This window comes from Carcharodon carcharias, chromosome 27 (assembly GCF_017639515.1).
Source record: "Carcharodon carcharias isolate sCarCar2 chromosome 27, sCarCar2.pri, whole genome shotgun sequence".
Classification (NCBI taxonomy): Eukaryota; Metazoa; Chordata; class Chondrichthyes; order Lamniformes; family Lamnidae; genus Carcharodon; species Carcharodon carcharias.
In genome coordinates, this window is record NC_054493.1 from 10,815,075 (window position 1) to 10,839,742 (window position 24,668).

Here is a 24,668-nt window from a genome sequence, read left to right on the forward strand (position 1 = left end):
TTATATTAGTGAATTGGAAATGAGAGAAAGGAACACAATATCTGAGTTACCATGGAGGTCAGTCTAAACTGTACAAAATGAAAAAGTCAGTTAACTAGATGGAGAATAAATAGTGTTTGATTTTATCCAACAGGGACAAGAAATGGATGGTTATTGTGCTCCTGGACTGTGTCATGGCTGAAGATCTGTTCCTGCCATATGACCCTCCCCCAGATTGTCCTTTCTGAGCTCCAGCCAGGTGATGCTAAACACTCAGGTGGGAACAAAAATCCAGAACAATAGTTTCCAAACAAATCTGGTTGATTTCATATTTATCCAGAATATTAAATTCCAGACAAGTTAGAGAGGCTATTACTATCAGAAACAAACACTGACTCTCAGAATGAACATGGTTCTGTCCTGGATGTGATGAACAGCAGCAATGATAGCAGAAGCCAATCCCTGAAGTCACTTGTGAACACGCTGGTGTCTCACCCGGTTGGATATCTGAGTGAATCCCTTCCCACACCCACAGCAGGTGAATTCTATCCTGCACTGATCGTGACACTGACACTATCAACTCATTTTACAGGATAGCAGCAAGGGAGGATTTACAGACAGAAACCTCGAACCAAACATCACATCAAAATCTGAATCACTCAATTCATCAGGACCTGACTATCATCAGCCTTTAAATTTGGAAGGAGCAACGTTCTGTCTGTGGAAAAAAGATCTTAAAAATAAGTGTGATTGATAAACTCTGAGACACACACACACCCAAGTAAGAGTGTTCCAGTGATCTGACTGTGGAAAGAGCTTTAATCAGTTACACAGTCTGAGAAAACATCACATCATTCACAGTGGGGAGAAACTGTACACGCGTTCTGTGTGTGGACGAGGCTTCAACTGACCATCCAACCTGGAGAAATCGTGGAAATGTGGGGACTATGGGAAGGGGTTCAGAACTCAGTCTGTGCTGGAAATTCATCAACACAGTCACACTGGGGAGAGCCCGTTCACCTGCTCTGAGTGTGGGAATGCATTCACTCAGTTATCAAGTTTATATAAACACCAGAGAACTCATATCAGATAGAGACCACTCATCTGCTCCGAAAGTGGGAATAGGTTCACTCATTCATCCATCCTGCTGAAACACCAGCGAGTTCACACCAGGGAAAAACCATCCACCTCCTCCTAGTGTAGGAAGGGATTCACTCAGCTCACCCTCTCGCCTCACACCAACTCACCACTCTGACACAAGACCTTTTAAATGTTCTAACCGTGAGAAGAGCTTTAAAAGCTAAATGGATCTGATGTTCACCAGTGCATTCACACTGGAGAGTTCATTTGTTCCGTGTGTGGGAAGGGATTCACTAAGTCAGCCTGCTGACACACCAGTGAGTTCACAAGAGGCTCCAGAGGATGGATTCTGCTGTCATTGATACTGCAAATTACATCCAGGACAGAATCATGTTCATTCTAACAGTTGGAGTTTGTTTCAGTTGATGTTAATAATCTCTGAAACTGGGCTGGAGTTTAATATTCGGGATACAGGTTAACTAAATCAGCTTTGTGACAAACACACAGTGTTTGAGTCCTTGATTTCTCTAAGATAGGAGGAGACTGATTGATGTCCTGTTACCGACTGTTCCATTTTTGGGCCTTTTCTCCTTTGTTAATGGAGACTTGTATTTATATATCACTTTTCACAACTTCAGGATGACTCAAAGTGCTTTACAGCCAATGAAGTTCTACTGAGGTGTCGTCCCTGTTGTAACGTAGGAAATGCAGTCACCACATTGTGCACAGCAAGATCCCACAAATAGAAATGTGACTTCGACCAGACAATCAGTTCAGTGATGTTTGTTGAGGATAAATAGGAAGCAGTACACCAGGGAGAGTTCCCCCATTCTTTGGGATAACATCATGGAAACTTTTAGACCAACTGAGAGGGCAGATAGGGCCATTGTTGAAGGTCTCATCTGTAAGATGGGACTTCTGACAGCACAGTGCTTCCTCAGTACTGCATCAGAATATCAGCCTGGATTTTATGCTCATGTTTCTGGATGTGGATTTGAACCCACAACCTCCTGACTCAGAGATAAGGACGTGACCACTGAGCCACAACTAACACCTCATCATTACTCCAGACTATTTCAGTTCTCGTACCTTCAGTTACTCTTATGGACAAGTGTAAGATTTTAGTCCGGGAGTCACAGATTACCTAAAAAGGGGATCAAAGTTGTAGGTGATTTTAAAGCATTTTATTAAGAAACAACAGTTTGGATTTTACATCAGTTAAATAGGCAGAAAAGACATACGACCCATAACAGATGAGAATAGTTTACTGGTCCCAGATTAGACGTATGGATGGGGAGAAGCAGGGGGGGATGCTGATCTCCATGGCTGAAGGTGACAGTCTCCTCAGAATGGTTTACTGGTCCCAGATCAGGGGGATCCTGATCTCCGTGGCTGGAGGTGGCAGTCTCCTCGGAATGGTTTACTGGTCCCGGATCAGGGGAATGCTGATCTCCGTGGCTGGAGGTGGCAGTCTCCTCGGAATGGTTTACTGGTCCCGGATCAGGGGGATGCTGATTTCCATGGCTGGAGATGACAGTCTCCTTGGAATGGTTTACTGGTCCCAGATCAGGGGGATCCTGGTCTCTGTGGCTGGAGGTGGTAGTTTCTTCCTTTCTCGGTCTCCTTGGGCCAAAGTGTTTGGCTAAAGCCAGCACGGATCACTGAGAAGTTCTTTGTTGTCTGAAGTGATTTGCCCTCTTGAAAGGCCTTTTATATCTTACTTCTTTTGTCAATCGCTTTTTCAATTGTCCATTAGCAGGGCGCAGATATTCGGGTGAATCCCTCATATTGAGGGGCCATGAAGCGATTTTGCGGTTCATCTCTCTCTAGGCCATCCTGTTTAACCTTTACTCAGACAGTTGGTTTACATTTGCATCATGAGATTCTACCCACCTCCCCCGCCACTCTCCCCCCCACCCCACCCACCCCGCCGCCCTTATCAAGTTTGTCTTGTTTCAAGGTCTGTGCTAGAGAACATGTCCTTGGCAGAGATAACAAGGCCACACTGTCCTGTGTTTGTCAACCCAGAAACTTTCTTCAAAAGTAAGAGCGTGCAAGAGAGAGGGATTCCTATAATATTCAATAAATTTCTTAAAATTTTATAATGCTATTGGACAATGATTTCTTCCAGATCTCCCCATCTTGGGAAGGGAATATCCTTATTGACTTCTCACAAGCTGACTTCTGACTAACACAGATATTTCTAAGCTACAAGCTTGTTCTCCTAATGTCTTGATTAAGTAGCATCGATAACATACTAAGGCTTCTGGAATTATCAGAATCAGCAACTCAAACCCCTGAGCTACCACCAAGAATAAATGTAAAAACTTTTCCAGTAAAATGTGATAACTATCGACTTTGATTTATCCTCTCCACCTGCAGATCATCTCACACAATTCTAAATTATTGGCATATTGTAAATACATATGGTTCAAACAAAAGTTCGTTTGTGGACTTTAAAGATTCTCCAGCTCTCTGTTCACTTGCATCCACCTTGTGGATGTTTCTAAATCCAGATTCTATATCCCTCTTCACTTTAATTTTACTCTCTCTGATAGACACCAGTGTGATTAATTCTATCCTGATTGTTTTCTCTGTGGACTTTGTGTCAATACCTTGATGATTTAAAATGTTCTCTTATAATAATCACTCAATGTTGTTCTGTTGTTGAGTAGCTGAGCATGTCTGGGACCCAGTCTTCAATGCAGCTTCACCATGCAATTCGGCATTTTAGTTACTCCCGACGTAACAAATCACACCTGCACACTAGTATCCCGGTATCACATATGCTCCATCTGATACAAGCCATTCTTGAACTTTCAGGTGATCTTATTGAAAGATCAAACTGGGCATCTGACTGAAGATCTTTGCTTATGGTTCTGATGCTTTAGATAGTGACCAGACTATCAAATGCAGTTTTCTTAAAAGTTCAGAGGCAAGGATATAAACATTTCCAAGATCAATTTACTCGTCCCATCTACATTTTTCTGAGTTTCACTAGAATGTACATGAATAGCAATTTGATCTATTCTATTGAAGTGTACCCGAGGTGGGGAGAGGGGATTATTCCAATACCCAGTTGGTGGTGTGATTTACTTTATCTTTTATCCTAAGTGGATAAATCCCATTAATTACCATTCTATCTCACTCATGAGCTGTGGAGGAACTTTACCATCCAATTTAATATTTTCATAATGTGGTGTAATTGGATCAGGGACAGAAGTGCAGGTACTTGCGGTCAGTTTGGAGATAACTCTCATATCAGTCGTTCTCAAGTACTTTGTCTTTAAAGATAACAAATGGGATAAACCAAAATTTAGTTCAAAATATCACCATGTTGTCATTGGAAAGGGTTAACCTTTCTGCTTGTTTGCAAATGCACAGAGCAAACATTCTCACATGCACACAATTGTGTCAACGTTACATAACTTCTTTTTCAGATCAAAGATGAATCGAGCTACAATTTTTAACTTTGTTTTTCCAATTCTTTTGTTTTTTTTTAAAAATCTTTTTCCCAAATTTTGCATTGTTTGATTCTCTCTTCAAGTAACTTTCCAAATGACTGTGTTAAAACTGACAAAAAAATTAAAATTTAAAAAGTTATCTTTTACTGTTAAACTAAAGTTTCAACCTTGTTAGACCAAGAGTTAAAGAGAGTGGAGCTTCCCAATAGTTATGTTTCAACTTGTTTGCAAAGCTCATCACTGTCATTCCAAGATAGAAATTCAGAACAATCAATTCTAGTTTCTACAGAACATTTTTTCTTCTCTTGTTCCCCAAAAGCTGTAAATCCCTGTCCCACATACTCTCCCTCATCCCTCAGCTGAAATCCAAACCCATCTCACCATTTCGTTCCTCCACTCCTGTTTTCTGCCTCCCTCTCCTCTGCCTGGGTTCAGTTCTCCAGCTCCTGTCTGCAGACTGACAATAAAATTAATGAGTCTTATTGGGGGTTTGGGGCCTCCAGCGGGTGTTTCTGAATCCTCCCCGCCCACCTCCCAGCGTTTCCTTCCTTCCCACAGATCAGAGTCCTTATTGATTTGAGCCCAAAGTGTAACCTCTTATTTATTGTCCCCCCTCCCCATCAGGCTCAAAGCTTAATTGGTGAACAAAAATTTTCATCACCACATCGAGATTGGGTCTGTTTCTGTATCAAGTAGCACTTGCTTAGAAATAACCACCTCACTAATGCTAAGCTTGGGTTCCGCCAGGGTCGCTCAGCTCCTGACCTCATTACAGCCGTGGTTCAAACATGGACAAAAGAGTTGCACTCCCGAGGTGAGGTGAGAGTGACCGCCCTTGACATCCAGGCAGCATTTGACCAAGTGTGGCATCAGGATCTCTGGCAACACTGGAGTCAATGGGAATCAGGGGGGTAACTCAATACTGGTTGGATTCATACCTAGCACAAAGGAAGATGGTTGTGGTTGTTGGAGGTCAATCATCTCATTTCCACGACATCACTGCAAGAGTTCCTCAGGGTAGTGTCCTAGGCCCAACCATCTTCAGCTGTTTCATCAATGACCTTCCTCCCGTCATAAGGTCAGAAGTGGGGATGTTCACTGGTGATCGCACAATGTTCAGCACCATTCGCGATTCCTCAGCCACTGAAGCAGTGCATTTCTAAATGCAGCAAGACCTGGACAATATCCAGGCTTGCACTGACAGGTGGCAAGTAACATTCACAACACACAAGTGCTAGTCAATGACCTTCTCCAACAAGAGAGAATCTACCCATCACCCCTTGACATTCAATGGCATTACCATCACTGAATCCCCCATTATCAACATCCTGGGGGTTACCATTGAGCAGAAACAGAACTAGACCAGCCATATAAATACTGTGGCTCCAAGAGCAGGTCAGAGGCTGGAAATCCTGCCGCAAGTAACTCACCTCTTGACTCTCCAAAGCCTGTCGACCATCTACAAGGCACAAGTCAGGAGTGTGATGGAATATTCCCCACTTGCCTGGATGAGTGCAGCTCCAACAACACTCAAGAAGGTTGACACCATCCAGGAAAAATCAGCCCACTTGATTGGCACCCCATCCATAAACATTCACTCCCTCCACCACTGACAAACAGTAGCAGCTGTGTGTACCATCTACAAGATGCACTGCAGGAACATACCATGGCTCCTTTGACAGCACCTTCCGAACCCACAACCTCAGTCATCTCAAAGGAAAAGGGCAGCAGATAGATGGGAACACCACCCCCTGGAAGTTCCCCTACAAACCACTCACCATCCTGACTTGGAAATATATCGCTATTCCTTCAGTCGCTGGATCAAAATCCTGGAGCTCCCTTCCTAACAGCACTTTGGGTGTACCTACACTGCATGGACTGCAGCCGTTCAAGAAGGCAGTTCACCACCACCTTCTCAAGGACAAATAGGAATAAATGCTGGCCCAGCCAGTGAAGCCCACATTCCTTGAATGAACTTTAAAAAAATGATTTTAATATATGATATACTACTATATCATATATTAGGCAGAGGTCATGGTCCATATCGGTACCAACAACATAGGTAATAAGAGGGATGAGGGCCTGAAAGCAGAATGTAAGGAGCTAGGAAATAAGTTAAAAAACAGGACCTCAAAGGTAGTAATCTCAGGCTACTCCCAGTACCATGTGCTAGTGAGATCAGGAATGGGACAATAGACCGAATGAATGCATGGCTGGAGAGATGGTGTAGGAGGGAGCGATTTAGATTCCTGAGGCATGGGGACTGATTCTGGGGATGATGGGACATGTACAAGCTGGATGGGTTGCAGGACCAGGACCAGTATCCTCGCAGTGGTATTTGCTAGTAATGTGGGGGAGGGTTTAAACTAGACTGGCAGCAGAATGGGAAACTGAGCGAGGAGACACAAGAGAGGGAAACAAAGATAGGAGTGAAGGATAGAAAAGTAGAAAGCAAAAGTGGAAGGCAGAGGAAACAAGGGCTAGCAGCAAATAGGACCATAAAAGAGAAGTATAAAAAATGTTAAAAAGACAAGTCTAAAGACACTGTATCTGAATGCATGGAGCATTCACAATAAGGTAGATGGATTAACAGTGCAAATAGATGTAAACGGGTATGATATGACTGTGATTACAGAGACATGGCTGCAGGGTGACCAAGGCTGGGAACTGAATATCCAAAGGTACTCGATATTTAGGACAGATAAGCAAAAAGGAAAAGGAGGTGGTGTGGCACTGTTAGTTAAGGATGAAATCGGTGCAGCAGTGAGAGAGGATATTGGCTTAGAAAATCTAGATCTAGTATCAGTCTGGGTGGAGCTAAGAAACAACAAAGGGCAGAAAACATTAGTGGGAGTTGTCTATAAGCCTCCCAACAGTAGTGATAAAGTAGGTGACAGTGTTAAACAGGAAATTAGAGATGTATGTAAAAATGCTAATCATGGGTGACTTTAAGCTGCATATAGACTGGTCAAACTAAACTAGCAATAATACTGTGGTGGATGAATTCCTGGAGTATACAAGATGGTTTTTAGACCAGAATGTTGAGGAACCGACTAGGGAACAGGCGATCCTATATTTGGTATTGTGCAATGAAGGAGAGCCATACAGACTCAAAATGGTAACTCTGTTTCTCTCTCCACAGATGGTGTCAGACCTGCTGAGTTTTTCCAGCATTTTCTGTTTTTATTTCAGATATCCAGCATCCGCAATCTTCTGCTTTTACACTAGCATCATGAGGAAATCTTTTCAGCAACAACTGGTGAGAATTTGGAATTCACTATTTGATGGATAAAGGTTCAAGAGTAAACTTCGAAAAGGAACTGGATAAATATTTGAAGGAGAAATGATGCAGGGATGAGCAAAGAATGGGTAACTGGATAGCTCATCGAATTTGTCAGCACAGATTCTATGGGCCAACCAGCCTCCTTCTCTGCTGTACTATTAGGAGATTCTATCATCTATAATAATATAATGATTCATAATAAACATGATATGACAGAATCATAGAGCATGGATGGTGGCCATTCAGCCCATTGTGCCTGTACCATCCCTGAAAATGTGACCAATCTGTCCCACTCCCCTGCTCTTTTCTGAATGCCTTCCAAATCTTTCCAATTAATTTAAAATCCAAATCACTTTTGAAAGTTACGACTGAATTTGCTTCTACCAGCCACTCAGACAATGACTTCAGTCTTCTCAGTATTTAATTGGAGGAAATTTCTGCACATCCACCAAACAGTCTGATAATTTACCAACAGTGGAGAAGTCGAGAGAGGTGGTGGTGAGGCAGAGCTGGGAGCTGTCAGTGTAAATGTGATATGTGACAGTGTTTTCAGATGATGTCATTGTGTGGAACAGGTTGATGAGAAATAAGAGGAGACCAAGGTGGATCCTTTGGCACACCGGTTGTTAGGGGTGAGGATGGAGGAGGCAGGGGAAAGGGAGAGCACTTCAAAAGGAATGAACTTGTGTTAGAGATATTAAAAAGATTCAACACATTGTGTCTTTAACACAAGACTAATTTATTTGATATTTATCCAGAATATTAGCCCCTCTAAGTGGTCGGTAGTTGACTAACATCAGCAGAAACAGATCCCAATGAACATGGTTCAGTCCTGGATGTGATTAACAGCAAAATCCCACCACTTTAATTACTTGTGAACTTGCTGGTGTCTCAGCAGGTTGGATGAGGTAGTGAATTCCTTCCCACACTGGAGGCAAGTGAATGGCCTCTCCCCAGTGTGAATTCGTTGGTGTGCCAGCAGGTTGGATGAGGTAGTGAATCCCTTCCCACACTGGGGGCAGGTGAATGGTCTCTCCCCAGTGTGAATTCGTTGGTGTGTCAGTAGGTGGGTTGAATGACTAAATCCCTTCCCACATTGAGGGCAGGTGAATGGCCTCTCCTCAGTGTGAACTCGCTGGTGTGTCAGCAGGTTGGATGAGGTAGTGAATCCCTTCCCACACTGGGGGCAGGTGAATGGCCTCTCCCCAGTGTGAATTCGTTGGTGTGCCAGGAGGTTGGATGAGGTAGTGAATCCCTTCCCACACTGGGGGCAGGTGAATGGCTTCTCTCCAGTGTGAACTCGTTGGTGTGTCAGCAGGTGGGATGAGGTAGTGAATCTCTTCCCACACTGAGCGCAGATGAATGGCCTCTCCCCAGTGTGAATTTGCTGATGTCTCAGCAGGCTAGATAACTGAGAGAATCCCTTCCCACACTGGGGGCAGGTGAATGGCTTCTCCCCTGTGTGAACTCGCTGGTGTCTCAGCAGGTGGGATGAGGTAGTGAACCTCTTCCCACACTGAGGGCAGGTGAATGGCCGCTCCCCAGTGTGAACTTGCTGGTGTGTAAGCAGGCTGTGTGACTCAGTGAATCCCTTCCCACACTCAGAGCAGATGAACGGTCTCTCCACCGTGTGAACTTGCTGGTGTCTCAGCAGGTGGGATGACTGAGTGAATCCCTTCCCACACTGGGGGCAGGTGAATGGCCTCTCCCTAGTATGAATTCGCTGGTGTACAGTGAGTTGGGATGATCCCCTGAACCCAGTCCCACATTGAGAGCATTTAAATGGTCTCCTGTCAGTCTGAACACGTAGATGGGACATCAGCTCGCAGGAACTTTTAAAGCACTTCCCACAGTCTGGGCATTTAAAAGGTCTCTCTTCACTGTGAACTCGCTGGTGGCTCAGCAAGTGGGATGACTGAGTGAATCCCTTCCCACACGTTGAGCAAGTGAACGGCCTCTCCCAGTGTGACTGCGCCGATGCTCTTCCAGCTCAGACGGGAATCTGAATCCCTTCCCACAGTCCCCACATTTCCACGATTTCTCCCCAGTGTGGCTGCGCTTATGTCTTGACAGGTCAGGTGATTGTCCAAAGCCTCGTCCACACACAGGACACGTGTACGATTTCTCTCCACTGCGAACGGTGCTTTTTCCTTCCAAAATGATATTCAGGTTATGATAAATCGGGCGAATGTCAGATTCTGCTGTGATGTTTTGTTTCTGTTTCCCGACTGCAAATCCTCCCCTTCTATTTCCCTGTGAAACTGATTTAAAACAGAAAAAAGGGAGTGAGAGAGAACCCACAAAAAAAGGTTGTGAAATTGAGCTGAATGAATCTGATGATGTGTAGGGCCGGCACAAGGGAAAAGTGTCCATGAAAACTGCTGGATTGTCATCAAAACCCAACTGGTTCACTAATGTCCTTCAGGGAAGAGAACCTGCCACCGGTCTGGGCTACACGAGACTCTATGGGAGGAGAGAGAGAGAGGTGGGAGGTGCAGGGGGTGAAGATGTGTTTAATACATCTTCAGCTCAACCAGAACTTTGGCAGAATATCCCAAAACCTCCACCATCTAGAAGGATGAAGATAACAGGTATCAGTAGACACCATCACCTCCAACTCACACACTGTCCTGACTTGTCTGACATCCAGTACTGGATGAGCAGAAATTTCCTCCATTTAAATGTTGGGAAGATGAAAGCCATTGTCTCCATCCCCTAACCACCGACTCCATCCCTCTTGCAGCTGAGGCTGAACCAGACTGTTCACAGTCTTGTTGTCATATTTCAGCCCAAGCTGAGCTTCTGACTACAAATCACTAAAACCACCCATTTCCACCTCAGTAACATCGCCCAGTTGTGTTCCTGCCTCAGTTCATCTGCTGCTGAAACTCATCCATTCCTCTGTTCTCTGTAAATTGGACTATTCAAATGTGCATCTTGTTGGCCTCCCACATTCAACTCCATAGAAACTGGAGGTCACCCAGCAAAGGAAATAAAAGATAAAGAGATGAAATCCTGGAACAACAAGAAGGAGTAAAATCCAGAAAAGAGATGGTGGACGGACTGATCGAGAGAAAGGGAATGGTCAGTGAGATCATTCAGCAAAATAAGATTGAGGTGAAAAGTCAGAGCATGTCTAAAGCTGTTCACTGTGTGATGTAAGGAGGGTTTTTATTGGATCAAGTACAACAAGGCCAGGAGGACATTGAAAAACAATAGAGAGTCCAACAATAGACAGTCCAAAGGGTCTGGAGGGGGGGAGAGTTAATAAACCCAGGGCGTCACAGGGCCAGGAAGATATTGAGAAACAATAGAGAGCCCAAAGGGTCTGGAGGGGGGGAGAGTTAATAAACCCAGGGAGTCACAGGGCCAGGAAGATATTGGAGGTCACCCAAAACTCAGATGATCATGTCCTGACTTGCACCAAGTCTTATTCACCATCATCCCCTGTGCTCCCTGTGTCATGGTCATCTCCAGCCCTTCAGCCTTCCAGGATTATCTGAGATCATCGAATTCTGGCCCACCCCCGGCTCCAATTCCTCCTGTGCGTCCACAATCTCCTCCAGCCTCCTGAGCTGCCTGTTCCACCCCAGTCCGTTTCCACCAGCTGCACCGAGCATGCTCTGAGCACAGCCCGGCCCTCACGCCGGTGCTCTGGGTTCTCCTGTTCTCATTGATAGGGGGCTTTCTGACACTTGAGGGATTCTGGGTAATTCTGCCACCATTGAGGCCAATCAGTGAACAGGCAATTTTTTTCAACACCAGCTCTGAAGAAGGGTCATATGGACTTGAAACATTAACTCTGTTTCTCTCTCCACAGGTGTTGTTAGACCTGCCAAGCTTTTCCAGCAATTTCTGTTTTTGTTTCAGATTTCCAGCATTCGCAGTTTTTTGCTTTTACCTTAGGCAATTTTTTTTCCCCAGTTGGTAAAATAGAAGATCCATGGATGAGGGGGATATTGGACAGGAAGTATAATGAGAGGTTCGGACACTTTATTAAAAACTCACAGCAGAAGCACATTAATCTGATCGGAGATCACTTTCACATGAGCAGCCAGCAGTGTGAAGCCTCCTGAGGTTCTGTTCCCTTTCCCGTCAGTATTTACAGAAGCTGGGACATGGAAAAGAGTCTCAGTAAAATCAGGGATTTATTTGTTCACTGTTTTACAATGGGTCTGGGCTCACATTTGAAGTTTGTGTAGCCTGTGACTCCCTGGGATTATTAACCCTCCCTCTCCAGACTCTTTGGGCTCTCTATTGTTTCTCAATATCTTCCTGGCCCTGTGACTCCCTGGGTTTATTAACTCTCCCCCCCTCCAGACCCTTTGGGCTCTCTATTGTTTCTCAATATCTTCCTGGCCCTGTGACGCCCTGGGTTTATTAACTCTCCCCCCCTCCAGACCCTTTGGACTGTCTATTGTTGGACTCTCTATTGTTTTTCAATGTCCTCCTGGCCTTGTTGTACTTGATCCAATAAAAACCCTCCTTACATCACACAGGGAACAGCTTTAGACATGCTCTGACTTTTCACCTCAATCTTATTCTGCTGAATGATCTCATTGACCGTTCCCTTTCTCTCAATCAGTCTATCCACCATCTCTTTTCTGGATTTTACTCCTTCTTGTTGTTCCAGGATTTCATCTCTTTATCTTTTATTTCCTTTGCTGAAGATTCCTGTCCATTGCTGCCTCACAGCCTCGTCCTGTTCCCACATATTCTCCATGTCTAAGTGCTTCCCAGCGGCCGTGCCAGCCGTGGCCCCTATTCCAGCCCAGTCACTGATCCCTCTCTTCCCTCCACCCTTTTTACTGGTGTCACTATCACAGGGACGATCACAGTGTTTTGCAAAACTGCCTTAACATCGGGTTCTTGGCTACTGGCTGGTCACAGTACACCTATCTCTGACTACTCAAACCCCCGGATAATTCCCTTATCATCTGAACATCAAGGTGCTTGTAGATGGGATGACATAACCTTGGGGGTGGGTGTATGGTATTCAGGGCACATAGTACAGGGACTGTTTTAAATCTTGTATCATTATATAGGCTTTCTGAGTATGGGTGATGATTAAACTATTTGTGGGACCAATTTCTTATGGCAGGACAGATTGAGGGGTAGTCAGTGAAGCATATGGGGCCTTGGGGTTCATAAATAGAGGCACTGAGTACAAAAACAGGGGCGTTATTTTGGCATTTATAAGGAAGGCAAATGGAATTTTGGCATTTATTGCAAAAGGAATAGAGTATAAAAATAGGGAAGTGTTGTTGCAACTGTACAAGGCATTGGTGAGACCGCAGCTGGAGAACTGTGCACAGTTTTGGTCCCCTTACTTGAGGAAGGATGTAGTTGCACTGGAGGCGGTTCAGAGGAGGTTCACTAGATTGATTCCAGAGATGTGGGGCTTGTCTTATGAGGAGAGATTGAGCAGTTTAGGCCTATACTCACCAGAGTTTAGAAGGATGAGTGGAGATCTAAATGAGGTATATAAGAGCTAAGGGGATAGACAAAGTAGATGTGGAGCAGATGTTTCCCCTTGTGGGGCATTGTAGAATGAGAGGCCATAGTTTTAGGCTAAGGGGTGGTAGATTTAAATCAGAGATGAGGAGGAATTACTTTTCTCAAAGGGTCGTGAATCTGTGCAATTCACTATCCCAGAGTGCAGTGGATGCCGGGACGCTGAATAAATTTAAGGAGGAGATAGACAGATTTTTAATGAGTAACGGGTTGAAAGGTTATGGGGAGAGGGCGGGAAATTGGAGTTGAGGCTGAGAAGATGACCTGCCATGATTGTACTGAATGGCTGGGCAGGCTCGAGAGGCTGAATTGCCTATTCCCACTCCTAGTTCTTATGTTCTTATGTTATAGAGTTTTAATTAGGTCACAACTAGAGTATTGCATCCAGTTCTGGTCCCCAGTCTTTCGGAAGAATGTGAGGGGCCTTGATAAGGTACAGAGGAGATTTACCAGAATGGTTCCAGGGATGAAGGATTTTAGCTGCAAGGTTAGATTGGAAAAGCTGGGGTTGTTCTCTTTGGAGCAGGGGAGATTGAGGGGAGATTTGATAGCGGTGTACAAGATTATAAAAGGTTTAGAATAAGGTAGGCAAAGAAAATCCTTTTCCATTAGCTGATGGTACAAGGATACAGGTTTGGGCAAGAGATGCAGGAGGGAATACGAGATAGAACTTCTTTCGCAGCAAATAGGGTCACGTGATTTGTTCAACCAATGTGTAGCTAGCACAGGGGAATAAATTCTAGGGGAGGAGTTTCCTAGCAAGTGGTTGTATGAGGGCTGGCTGGATACGAGCAGCCACAGAAGCTCTTGTCCATATAAAGTTTAATTTATTTGACTAAGAAACCTCTGAGAGCAGTGAGTGATCAGATATCTCCCTGAGAGAGAGGGAATGAAAGACACCATTCAGTGTACTGATATCTCGCTGAAAGAGAAAGACAGAGGGTGGTGGAAGTGGAGGCGATTAATCATTTCAAAAGGAAATTGGATGTTATACTGCCAAGATTTTATCAAGGATTTGACCATGTTAAGTGCATGCTGGACCCCGAGGTTCTGGTCACTTATCATTTGACTTCTCCGCCCAACTCCCACTCTGACCTCTCTGTCCTTGGCCTCCTGAACTGTTCCAATGAAGCTCAAGGGGAGCTCGAGGAACAGCAGTTCATCTTTCGATTCGTCACTTTACAACCTTCCAGATTCAGCATCGAGTTCAGCAGTTTCTGCATCAATAGAGTTGTCAGGATCGGGAACTTCCTTCCTGAAAAGATGCTAGAACCTGATTCTATGTTTAGCCTCTGCCCACTCATCCTAGATTCCCCAAGCAGTGGATATAGTTTCTCTCTGTCTACCCTGTCAGTTCCAATTAATATCCCAAAAACTTTAATCAAATCACCTCTTCATCTTCTAAATTCCCGGGTTTCCGGGATTACAACGCCCATCGTGAGGTGCTGGATTTTGGCAGAAGGGATAGGGAGACGGAAGATATAATTCATGGCTCAGTTCTAAAGAGTATGCATGGACAGAGGGACCTGGAGGTTCATGTGCTTTGATTTCAGAAGGTGACAGGATGTATTAAGAGAGAATTCAGCAAAGCCGATTGGATCTTGAGCTACATAAATAGTGATATTGAGAACAAAAACAGGAAGTTATGCTGAATCGTTACAAAGCTCTGGTTAGGCTACAATTCGAGTATTGTTTTCACTTCTGGTCACCAGATGTTAGGAAGGATGTGAAGTTCCTTGAGAAGGTGCAGAGGAGATTTACCAGAATGATTCCAGTACAGGAGGTTGAGATGGGATTTAATTGAGGTGCACAAGATTCTGGCAGGTTTAGATAAGGTGGACAAAGAAAGGCTGCCCCCATCAGCTGATTGTACAAACACTCGGGGACACAGATGTAAAGATTTTGGGTAAAAGGTACAGGAGGTGTGAGGAAGAATGTTTTTACACAGTGAGTAGTAATGACCCAAAACTTGCTGCCGATGAGGGAGGTGGAAATGAACATAATGAATGATCTCAAAAGGAAATTGGACAGACACTTGAGGGAAATAAACCTGCAAGGATATGGGGATAGAACAGGAGCAGGGGAATGGGATTGCTCCAGGAAAATGGCATGGACTCAAGGGGCTGAATGGCCTCCTCTGTGCCATAATGACTCTTTTGTGTAATCCTCTTCTGTAATTTAACCCTTGGAGTTTGGATATCACTCAGGTAAAACTGGGCTACACTCCCTCCAAGGCCATTCTTTCCTTCCTGATGTTTGTCCAGAACTGAACACAGTTCTCCAGGTGTGGTCTAACCAGGGTTTGTGTGTTTTGATGATTTTCCAGTCACACTGATATCTGAAATTTTCTCCCACAAACAGAACAGACAAACCTTTTTACTTTCCGCATTCAGATGCTGCTGATATTCAGTTTCTGATGAATCAAGTGACAATCAGATCTTGATGTGATGTTTGGTTTGAGTTTCTCGTCTATCAGTCCTCCAATTCCAGTGCCCTGTAAGGTTACAGAAACCATCACTGTCAGTCCAGGATAGAAATTCACAACATTCTCTACTCTAGGGTTGCCAACTCTGATTAAATGTATTCCTGAAGGTTCCATCACATGATTTGCCCCCATGCTCCAGCCATTAGTCGGCTAGCACATCCTTCCTTGTGACACACTGCCTTCTCAGGCCAATTGGAAAGCAAAATGTCTCATTCCGCAATTGAATGATGATTTGTCCCACTGTCAATATTTTTATAAAGAGAAATATTCAAAGAAAATTACGAATTAAAACAATCTTTTTTAATGCCCTTAAGATCTTTCTACAGGGTTGCACACAGCAATATCCTGGAGATTGATCTTCAGCCCCTGGAGACTCCAGTCCAATTCTGGAGGGTTAGCAACCGACTCTCCTCCTGTCTCCTGGTTCAGGATCACGGCGCATGCGCTCTCCTGCATATTGCCGTCTTTCAAGATGGCGGCCGGTAACGTGGGCCTGTGAGCGGGAGGAGCCCCGCATCTCAAAGTCCTCTTGGTGCTAATGCGGGACCGGTAAATTTTTATTCGGGGTTTGAAGCCTCCACCTGATATTTATGAAGCCTCCCGCCCATTCCACTGGCTCTAATTCTCCCCGCTCACCCACCGACTCCATTACTCAACTGCACTCGATTGTTTCTTCCCCGTTCTTTGTAACTCCACTGACAGCCTGCACTGCGCATGCTGTACTCTCAGTCGAGAACTGCGCCTGCGCGGGGCGCTCCTGTCGTGTGGCTAGGGCACATTCTTACTCGCAGTGAACGCTGGGTAGTAGCCACGCCATTGGGATCAGACATTGTTGAATAGAACATTGTGATTTGCGATCCGAATTCCGATTACAATTGGAGCCATTTGTCCAAGGTACAAATTTACTAAATCAATTGATACAGCAACTAAAGAGCACGGGCCCTCCACCATAGTTCTGTCCTGGGTCTGATTAACAGCAGAACAAATCCCTACAGTTAGATGTGGACTCACTGGAGCCCTCAGCAGGTGGGGTGAACAAGTGATTTTTTTTTCCATAGCTACAAGAGTTTAACTGTCCCTCGCCAATAAGAATGGACTAGTCGTGGATCAAAAGTGTTGAGTAAAAGCTTTTGCACACACAATGTGTCTGATTCTCCTCCCTCAAGTGTGAATGTGCTGTTGTGTCAGTAAATAGGATGACTGAGTGAATCTTTTTCCATATTCAGCGGGGAAATTATCTTTGCACAGTGGGATTTTATCCAAGAATTTCCAGCTCAGGTGGGAATCACAAATCCTTCTGGTGATCAGTTTCGCAATCTTTTTTTTATTCGTTCAATGGATATGGGTGTCCCTGGCTAGGCCAGCATTTATTGCCCATCCCTAATTGCCCTTGAGAAGGTGGTGGTGAGCTGGCTTCTTGAGCCACTGCAATCCATGTGGTGTAGATACACCCACAATGCTGTTAGGGAGGGAGTTCCAGGATTTTGACCCAGCAGCAGTGAAGGAACGGCAATATATTTCCAAGTCAGGATGTTGAGTGGCTTGGAAGGGAAATTCCGGGCGGTGGTGTTCCCATGTATCTGCTACCCTTGTCCTTCTAGATGGTAGTGGATGTGGGTTTGGAAGGTGCTGTCTAAGGAGCCATCTTGTAGATGGTACACACTTCTGCTACTGTGCGTCAGTGGTGGACGGAGTGAATGTTTGTGGATATGGTGCCAATCAAGTGGGCTGCTTTGTCCTGGATGGCATTGAGCTTCTTGAGTGTTGTGGGAGCTGCACTAATCCAGGTAAGTGGAGAGTACTTCGTCACACTCCTGATTTGTGTGTTGTAGATGATGGAGTCAAGAGGTGAGTCATTGCCACAGGATTCCTAGCCTCTGACCTGCTCTTGTAACCACAGTATTTGTATGGCTAGTCCTGTTCAGTTTCTGGTCAATGGTAACCCCCAAAATGTTGATAGTGAGGGATTCAGCGATGGTAATGCCATTGAATGTAAAAGGGCGATGGTTAGATTCTCTCTTGTTGGAGATGGTGATTGCCTGGCACTTGTGTGGTGCGAATGTTACTTCCCACTTGTCAGTCAAGCCTGGATACTGTCCAGGTCTTTCTGCATTTGAACATTGACTGCTTCAATATCTGAGGAGTCCCAAATGGTGAACATTGTGCAATCATCAGCGAACATCCCCACTTCTGACCTTATGATGGAAGGAAGGCCATTGATGAAGCAGCTGAGGCAGTGTCCTCGGCCCAACCAGCAGTGATGTTCTGGAGCTGAGATGGCCGACCTCCAACCACAATCATCTTCCTTTGTTCTAGATATAACTCCAACCAGCAGGGAGTTTTCCCCCTGATTCCCATTGACTCCAGTTTCGCTCAGGCTAGCTGATGCCACACACTGTCGAATGCGGCCTTGATGTCAAGGGCAGTCACTCTCACCTCACCTCGGGAGTTCAGCACTTTTGTCATTGTTTGAACCAAGGTTTTAATGAGGTTAGGAGCTGAGTGGCCCTGGCGATACCCAAACTGGGCGTCAATGAACAGATTATTGCTAAGCAAGTGCCACTTGATAGCACTGTTGATGACCCCTTCCATTGCTTTACTGATGATTTACTATTGAGAGTTGACTGATGGGGCGGTAATTGGACGGGTTCAATTTGTCCTGCTTTTTGTGCATGGGACGTAACTGGGGAATTTTCATCATTGCCGGATGGATGCCAGTGTTGAAGCTGTACTGGAACAGCTTGGCTAGGGACACGGAAAGCTCTGGAGTGCAAATCTTCAGTACTATTGCCAGAATATTTTCAGGGCCCATACCCTTTGCGGTATCCAGTGTCTTTAGCTGTTTCTTGATATCACATGGAGTTAATTTCAACACTCTCCAGTTAAAGAAAAGCAAAATACTGTGGATGCTTCAAATCTTAATTAAAAACAGAAAATTATGGAAATACTCAGCAGATCTGGTAGCATTTGTGAAGAGAGAACAGTTTACATTTCAGGCCCATGACCTTTCATCAGAACTGGACAGTATCTGTGCACAGATTTAAATGTTAATCTTCTGTCTCCATCCACAGATATGCTGAGTATTTCCAATGTTTTCTGTTTTTAATATCTGGTTTAAAATGTTGCTCTGGAACTGCATATTAAATTTATTAGTAACTAAATTAAATTATATTTATTCTCATTATGTCTGCAAGTCAAAATATCTTCCACTTGTCTATCCTGTCAAACCCTTTCATAATCTTAAAGGATCAGGTCATCCTTCACTCTTTGCCAGAGAGACCATTTACAACCTGTCCAACCTTTCTTAATGGGCGTAACCTGCCTGTTCTGGCATCATTCTGGTTACTTTTTCTTGCATCTTCTCCAGTCCTTTTAGAGCTATCTGATAATATGGAGACCTGAGCTAATCTGAGCAGCAAACTCACCATTGTCCCCAAAAGCGTGTATGTTTCAGTATTTTACTCATTTTCCCCTGAGATGAATATAAAATGGGATGGAATAACCAGATCTAATGAGCCAGACTATAACATTTTGGAGTAGTTACAAAGTTGTCTCTTCTCCTTACAGTGAAACGGTGGCTGTTTCACTCTTAATCTGTCAATTATGGCATTAAGTATAACGCATCAGGGAAAGACAAAATTTCAGTGCGGTGACACTACACCAGACTAAAGTTCAGTTAATATGATTGCTGAGCAGTGATCGGGAGCACTTGCAAATTATTCTCTGTCTTGAATATATTCCAGATGCAAATCCATGAAAGTTTGGATACTGGGGAATCAATGGATTTGGGGATAGGGCAGAAAAGCAGAGTTAACGTGGAAGATCATTTAATGGTGCAGAGGCTCAAATGGCCATATGGTCTCCCACTGCTCCTATTTCTCTTCTTCTTATGATTATCACTGTGAATCATGTCCATGCAAGCACAACAGATGCTGCACCCACCCCTTCACCTCTTCCTTTCTAACATTCCAGGCCCTCAACACACTTTCCAGGTGGCACAATGATTTCCTTGTACTTGTTGCAATTTAGTATTGTGCTTTCAGTACTCATGATGCCATCTCCCCTACACTAAGGAGATTAAATCAGATTGGGTGACTGTTTTGTGGAACATCACCATCCAGTTTGCAAGCGTGATACTGAGCTTCTGAACATTTACTATTTTAGTTCTCTGCCTCACCTTTCTGTCCTCAGCCTCCTGCACTGTTCCAATGAGTCTCAAAGGAAACTCAAGGAACAGCAGCTCAAATTTGATCAGACACTTTACAACCTTCTAGACTCAACATTAATTTCAACAATTTCAAATCATAACCACCACTCCCATTTTTTTCAGACAGTGGGTGCTTTAATTGTTCTGTTATCATTCATATCTCCTCTAGACTTGTCTTTTGTCTCTTCACTTGTCCCATTAATTTATTTACTTGTCTCCTTATCACCCAGTGTTGCCTTGCATCATCCGCTTTGTCATTTAATCACTCCAGCCTTCCATCCCATCACAAGACCGTTTGTTCTTTTCTCCTCACCCCTTCTCATTTCCCTGACTCCGTACATGCAGGAAAACAACTAAATCTCTAAATTCTTCCAGCTTGGATAAAAATTTAGCGACCTGAAACATTTACTCTGTTTCCCTCGCCAAAGACATTCCATCTCTAGCTCTAATTCCCAAACAGAAAATGCTGCCAAAAATCAGCAAGTCAGGCTGAGTCTGTAGCCGCTCTCAGCGTTTGAAACCGTCACAATGCCCGGGTGATTGACGGCAGCTCAGGGCCAATAGGAAGAGGGGGCGGGTCTGGAAGACCGAGAGGGAAGAGATGGTCCTCCAACCAATCGAAATGAAGGAAGGGTACCACTTGATTATCCTTCCGGCTAGCGCCCTGCGCGTAAGCGCAATTTCGTTGTGACTGAAGTATGGGGCTTCCGGGAGCTGAAGGAGGAAGGATGGGGGAACAAGGTAATAAAGTGTAACTGAGGATAGAAATGGAGCCGGAGGATGAACTGGATACTTCATAAACACCAGGTGTCGGTCTCTAGACCCGAATGAGAAGCTGCCGGTTCCGCGTTTGCACCAAATCGAGCAAAGCTGCCGACCTCCTCCGGTCACAGGCCCGAGTTAACGGTCGCCATCTTTTTAGGGTCAATGTGCAGCAGGGCGCATGCGCGGTCATCCCTGTCCCTGTCAGCAGGAGGAGAGGATGTTGTGAATTTCTATCCTGGACGAACGGGGATGGATTTTGGAAACTCCTTTTACAGGGGGCTTAGAAGGGGAGGATTTACCCACAGCAAACTCAAACCAAGAGAAATGTTTGTCTCTTCTCAATTTCTATCCTGAATTGACAGTGATCATTTTTGTAAACCAAAGCAAATATTCCTGTTATGACAGATTGAACAGGTTGGAGCTTTCTTTTCCCTTTAGAAAAGGGAAGAGTTAGCAGTGAGCTGATAGAGGCCTTTACAATGATCAATGGGTGTGTAGATATGGAGAGAATGTTTTCCCTTGAAATTTCTTGACTCAGAATGTGAAACTCACAGGGAACCATTGAGATCATTTTGAAAGGAAACTAAATGAGTACTTGAGGGAAATGGGAATAGAAAGATAAGCTGAAAGGACGAGATGAGGTGCATGGAATGGGAGGAGAAGCATGTGGTGTATAAAAACCAGCAGAGTAGTTAGACAGAATGCCCTTTGTTTATTGAATATTCTGAGAATTTCAATGTAAACTCCTTTTACAGGGTATTCAGAGGGTTCGATTTGCAGATGGGAAATTCAAACCAAACATCGTGTCAAGATCTGATAGAGTCACTCGATTCACCAGAACCTGAATATCATTGACCTTTGAATTTGGAAGGAGAAATGTTTGTCTGTCCTGACTGTAAGGAAAGATTTCAAACAACATTGCGACTGGAATAGCATTGAGCCATACACACATGAGCGAGAGTGTTCCAGTGCACTGATTGGAAAGAGTTTTAACCAGTAACACAGCCTGAAAAAAGGTGCAACATTCAGCAGGGAGGGACTGTACAAGTGTTCTTTGTGTGGATGAGGCTTCAACTGATTGCCAAACCTGGAGAGAAACAAGGACACCCACACCACGGAGAAACCGTGGAAATGTGGGGACTGTGGGAAGGGATTCAGTTACCCACCTGAGTTGGAAACTCATCGACATATTCACACTGGGGAGAGGCCGTTCACCTGCTCTGTGTGTGGGAAGGGATTCACTCAGTCATCCAGCCACTGACACACCAGCATGTTCATACTGGTGACAGGTCATTCACCTGCCTTGAATGTGGGAAGGGATTTAATGCATTATCAACCCTCCAGACTCACCAGCAGGTTCACTCTGATCAAAGACCATTTAAATGTTCTGACTGTGAGAAGAGCTTTAAAAGCAGAAATGATCGACTGACACACCAATGCTCTCACCTTGGGGAGAGGCCATTCACCTGCGTATTGTGTGGGAAGAGATTCACTCAGACATCCCACCTCCTGACAACTTGTTCATACAGATAAGAAACCTTTTAAATGTTCTGACTGTGAGAAGAGCTTTAAAAGTAAAAAGGATTTACTAAACCACCAACGCACTCTGACTGGGGAGAGGCCATTCACCTACTCTGTGTGTCGGAAGGGATTCACTTGTTCATCCCACCTTCTGAAACACCAATTTGTTCACACTGATCAGAGACTGTTCCATTGTTCTCAGTGTGAGAAAAAATTTAAAAGTAAAAAGGATCTTCTGAGACATCAACACACTCACACCGGGGAGAGGCCGTTCACCTGCTCTATCTGTGCGAAGGGATTCACTCGGTTAGCCCACCTGGTGAGACACCATCGAGTTCACACTGGGGAGAGGCCATTCACCTGCACTGAATGTGGGCAGGAATTCATTGATTCATCTGACCTTCTGATACACCAGCGAGTTCACATTGGGGAGAGACTGTACACTTGCCCCTTGTGTGGGAACAGATTCACTCAGTCATCCCATCTCACTACACACCAACTTGTTCACACTGATCAGAGACCTTTTAAATGTTCTAACTGTGAGAAAAGATTTAAAAGTAAAAGAAATCTGCTGACACACCAGCGAGTTCATACGAGGGAGAGACCGTTCACCTGCTCCTTGTGTGGGAAGGGATTCGCTCAGTCAAACAACCTGCTGAGACACCAGCAAGTTCACATGAGACAGCAGGGGTTGGATTCTGCTGTTATTGCTGCTGTTAATCACATGCAGGACTGAATCATGTCTGGGCGCCTGTTCCAATGGGGTTCCACAGTTTTGTGGTTTATATCAATGATATAGACTTAAATGTAGGGGGAACGATTGAGAAATTTGCAGATGATACAAAAGCTGCTGGTGTGTTTAACAATGAGGAAGGAAGCCATGGACTGCGGGAAGATATCATTGGACTGGTCAGATGGGCAGGAAAATGGCAAATGGAATTCAATCTGGAGCAGTGTGAGATAATGAATTTGGGAGGGCAACAAGACAATAAATGGGTTAATGCTGAGAAGTATAGAGGAACAGAGGGACCTTGGGGTGCCTATCCACAGATCCCTGAATGTGGATGGACAGGTAGTCAAGAAAGCATTTGGGACACTTTCCTTTCTTCTCTGGAGCCTAGAATACAAAAGCAGGAGGATTATGTTAGGATTGTATGAAACACTAGTTAGAGTACTGAGTACAGTTTTGGTCACCGCATTAAACAACTAAAAAGTAAGACTAGATACATTAATTAGCATAAAACTGAAGTCAATTTGATAATTTGTCTTATATTTACAGTCAGTGTTTCATCAAATCGAGGGGATAAAGATGAATCTAACTAACAAGGAATTTTAAAAGTGAAGAAGTCTTAATTTTTCAATAAAGTAAACTCTGAGGTGTTTAGATAATAAGAGTTCAGAAAAACATTTCACTTAACTCCCTATAAAAATAAGATGACTTCAGCACAATGGAAGAAGCTGATTAGTGAGTAGCTGCTGAAACTTTATTTATTTTGATTGTAAGTTTATTTTTATTAAGTCAGATAATAATTAGATAAATAGACATGGCACAACATCCCAGTCCCATGGACTGCACATCCAGTTCCATTTGGGAAAACCAGGACACTCCTCGTATCCTAGACAATCAGAACTGCAGGAAGTGTTATCAGCTGGAGCAGCAGGATGCAAAGGGGAATGGTCAAATGGTGTTTCTGTGACTGGAAAACTGTTTCCAGTTGGGTTCTGGATGGCTCAGGACGAGGTTTATGCTTATTGTGGTATATATCAATGATTTATAGGGAGCATGATTAAGACATTTCCAGCCTTGTTGTTGACAGTCAGGAAGAAAGCTGTAGATTGCAGGAATATATCAATAGACTGATCAGGAGGGCGGGTATGTAGTAAGTGGAGATTAGCCTGGAGAATAGTGAAGCATTACCTCAGTGAGGTAATAAAGACATTTAAGGAGGGCAAACATGGCAAAGGGAAAGAATATTACTGGTATGATAGTGAGAAATGTAGAGGAACAGAGGGACATTGGAATGCATGTCCACAGATCTCTGAAGGTGACAGGAGAGGTAGATAAGGTGATTAAAAAGTCAGACAGGATACTTTCCATTATTAACTGAGACACAGAATACAGGAACAGGGAATATTTCCAACATTTTCTGTTGATGAAAGATCACAGACCTGAAACTCCTCTCTCTCCATAGATGCTGCCAGAACTGCTGAGTATTTCCAGCATTTTCTGTTTTTATTACAAGATCAGGGAGGTTATACTAGAGCTGAATAAAACACTGGTTAGACCACAGCTAGATTACAGAGTACAGTTCTGGTGTCTGCATTACAGGAAGGAGGCATTCACACTACAGAGGAGATTTACGAGGATAT

General features: G+C 44.2%; 1 pseudogene; it reads right to left on the minus strand.

Annotated features, from left to right (window-relative positions):
• Positions 1–24,668, minus strand: part of LOC121270165 — a 53,806-nt pseudogene that overhangs the window by 8,575 nt on the left and 20,563 nt on the right.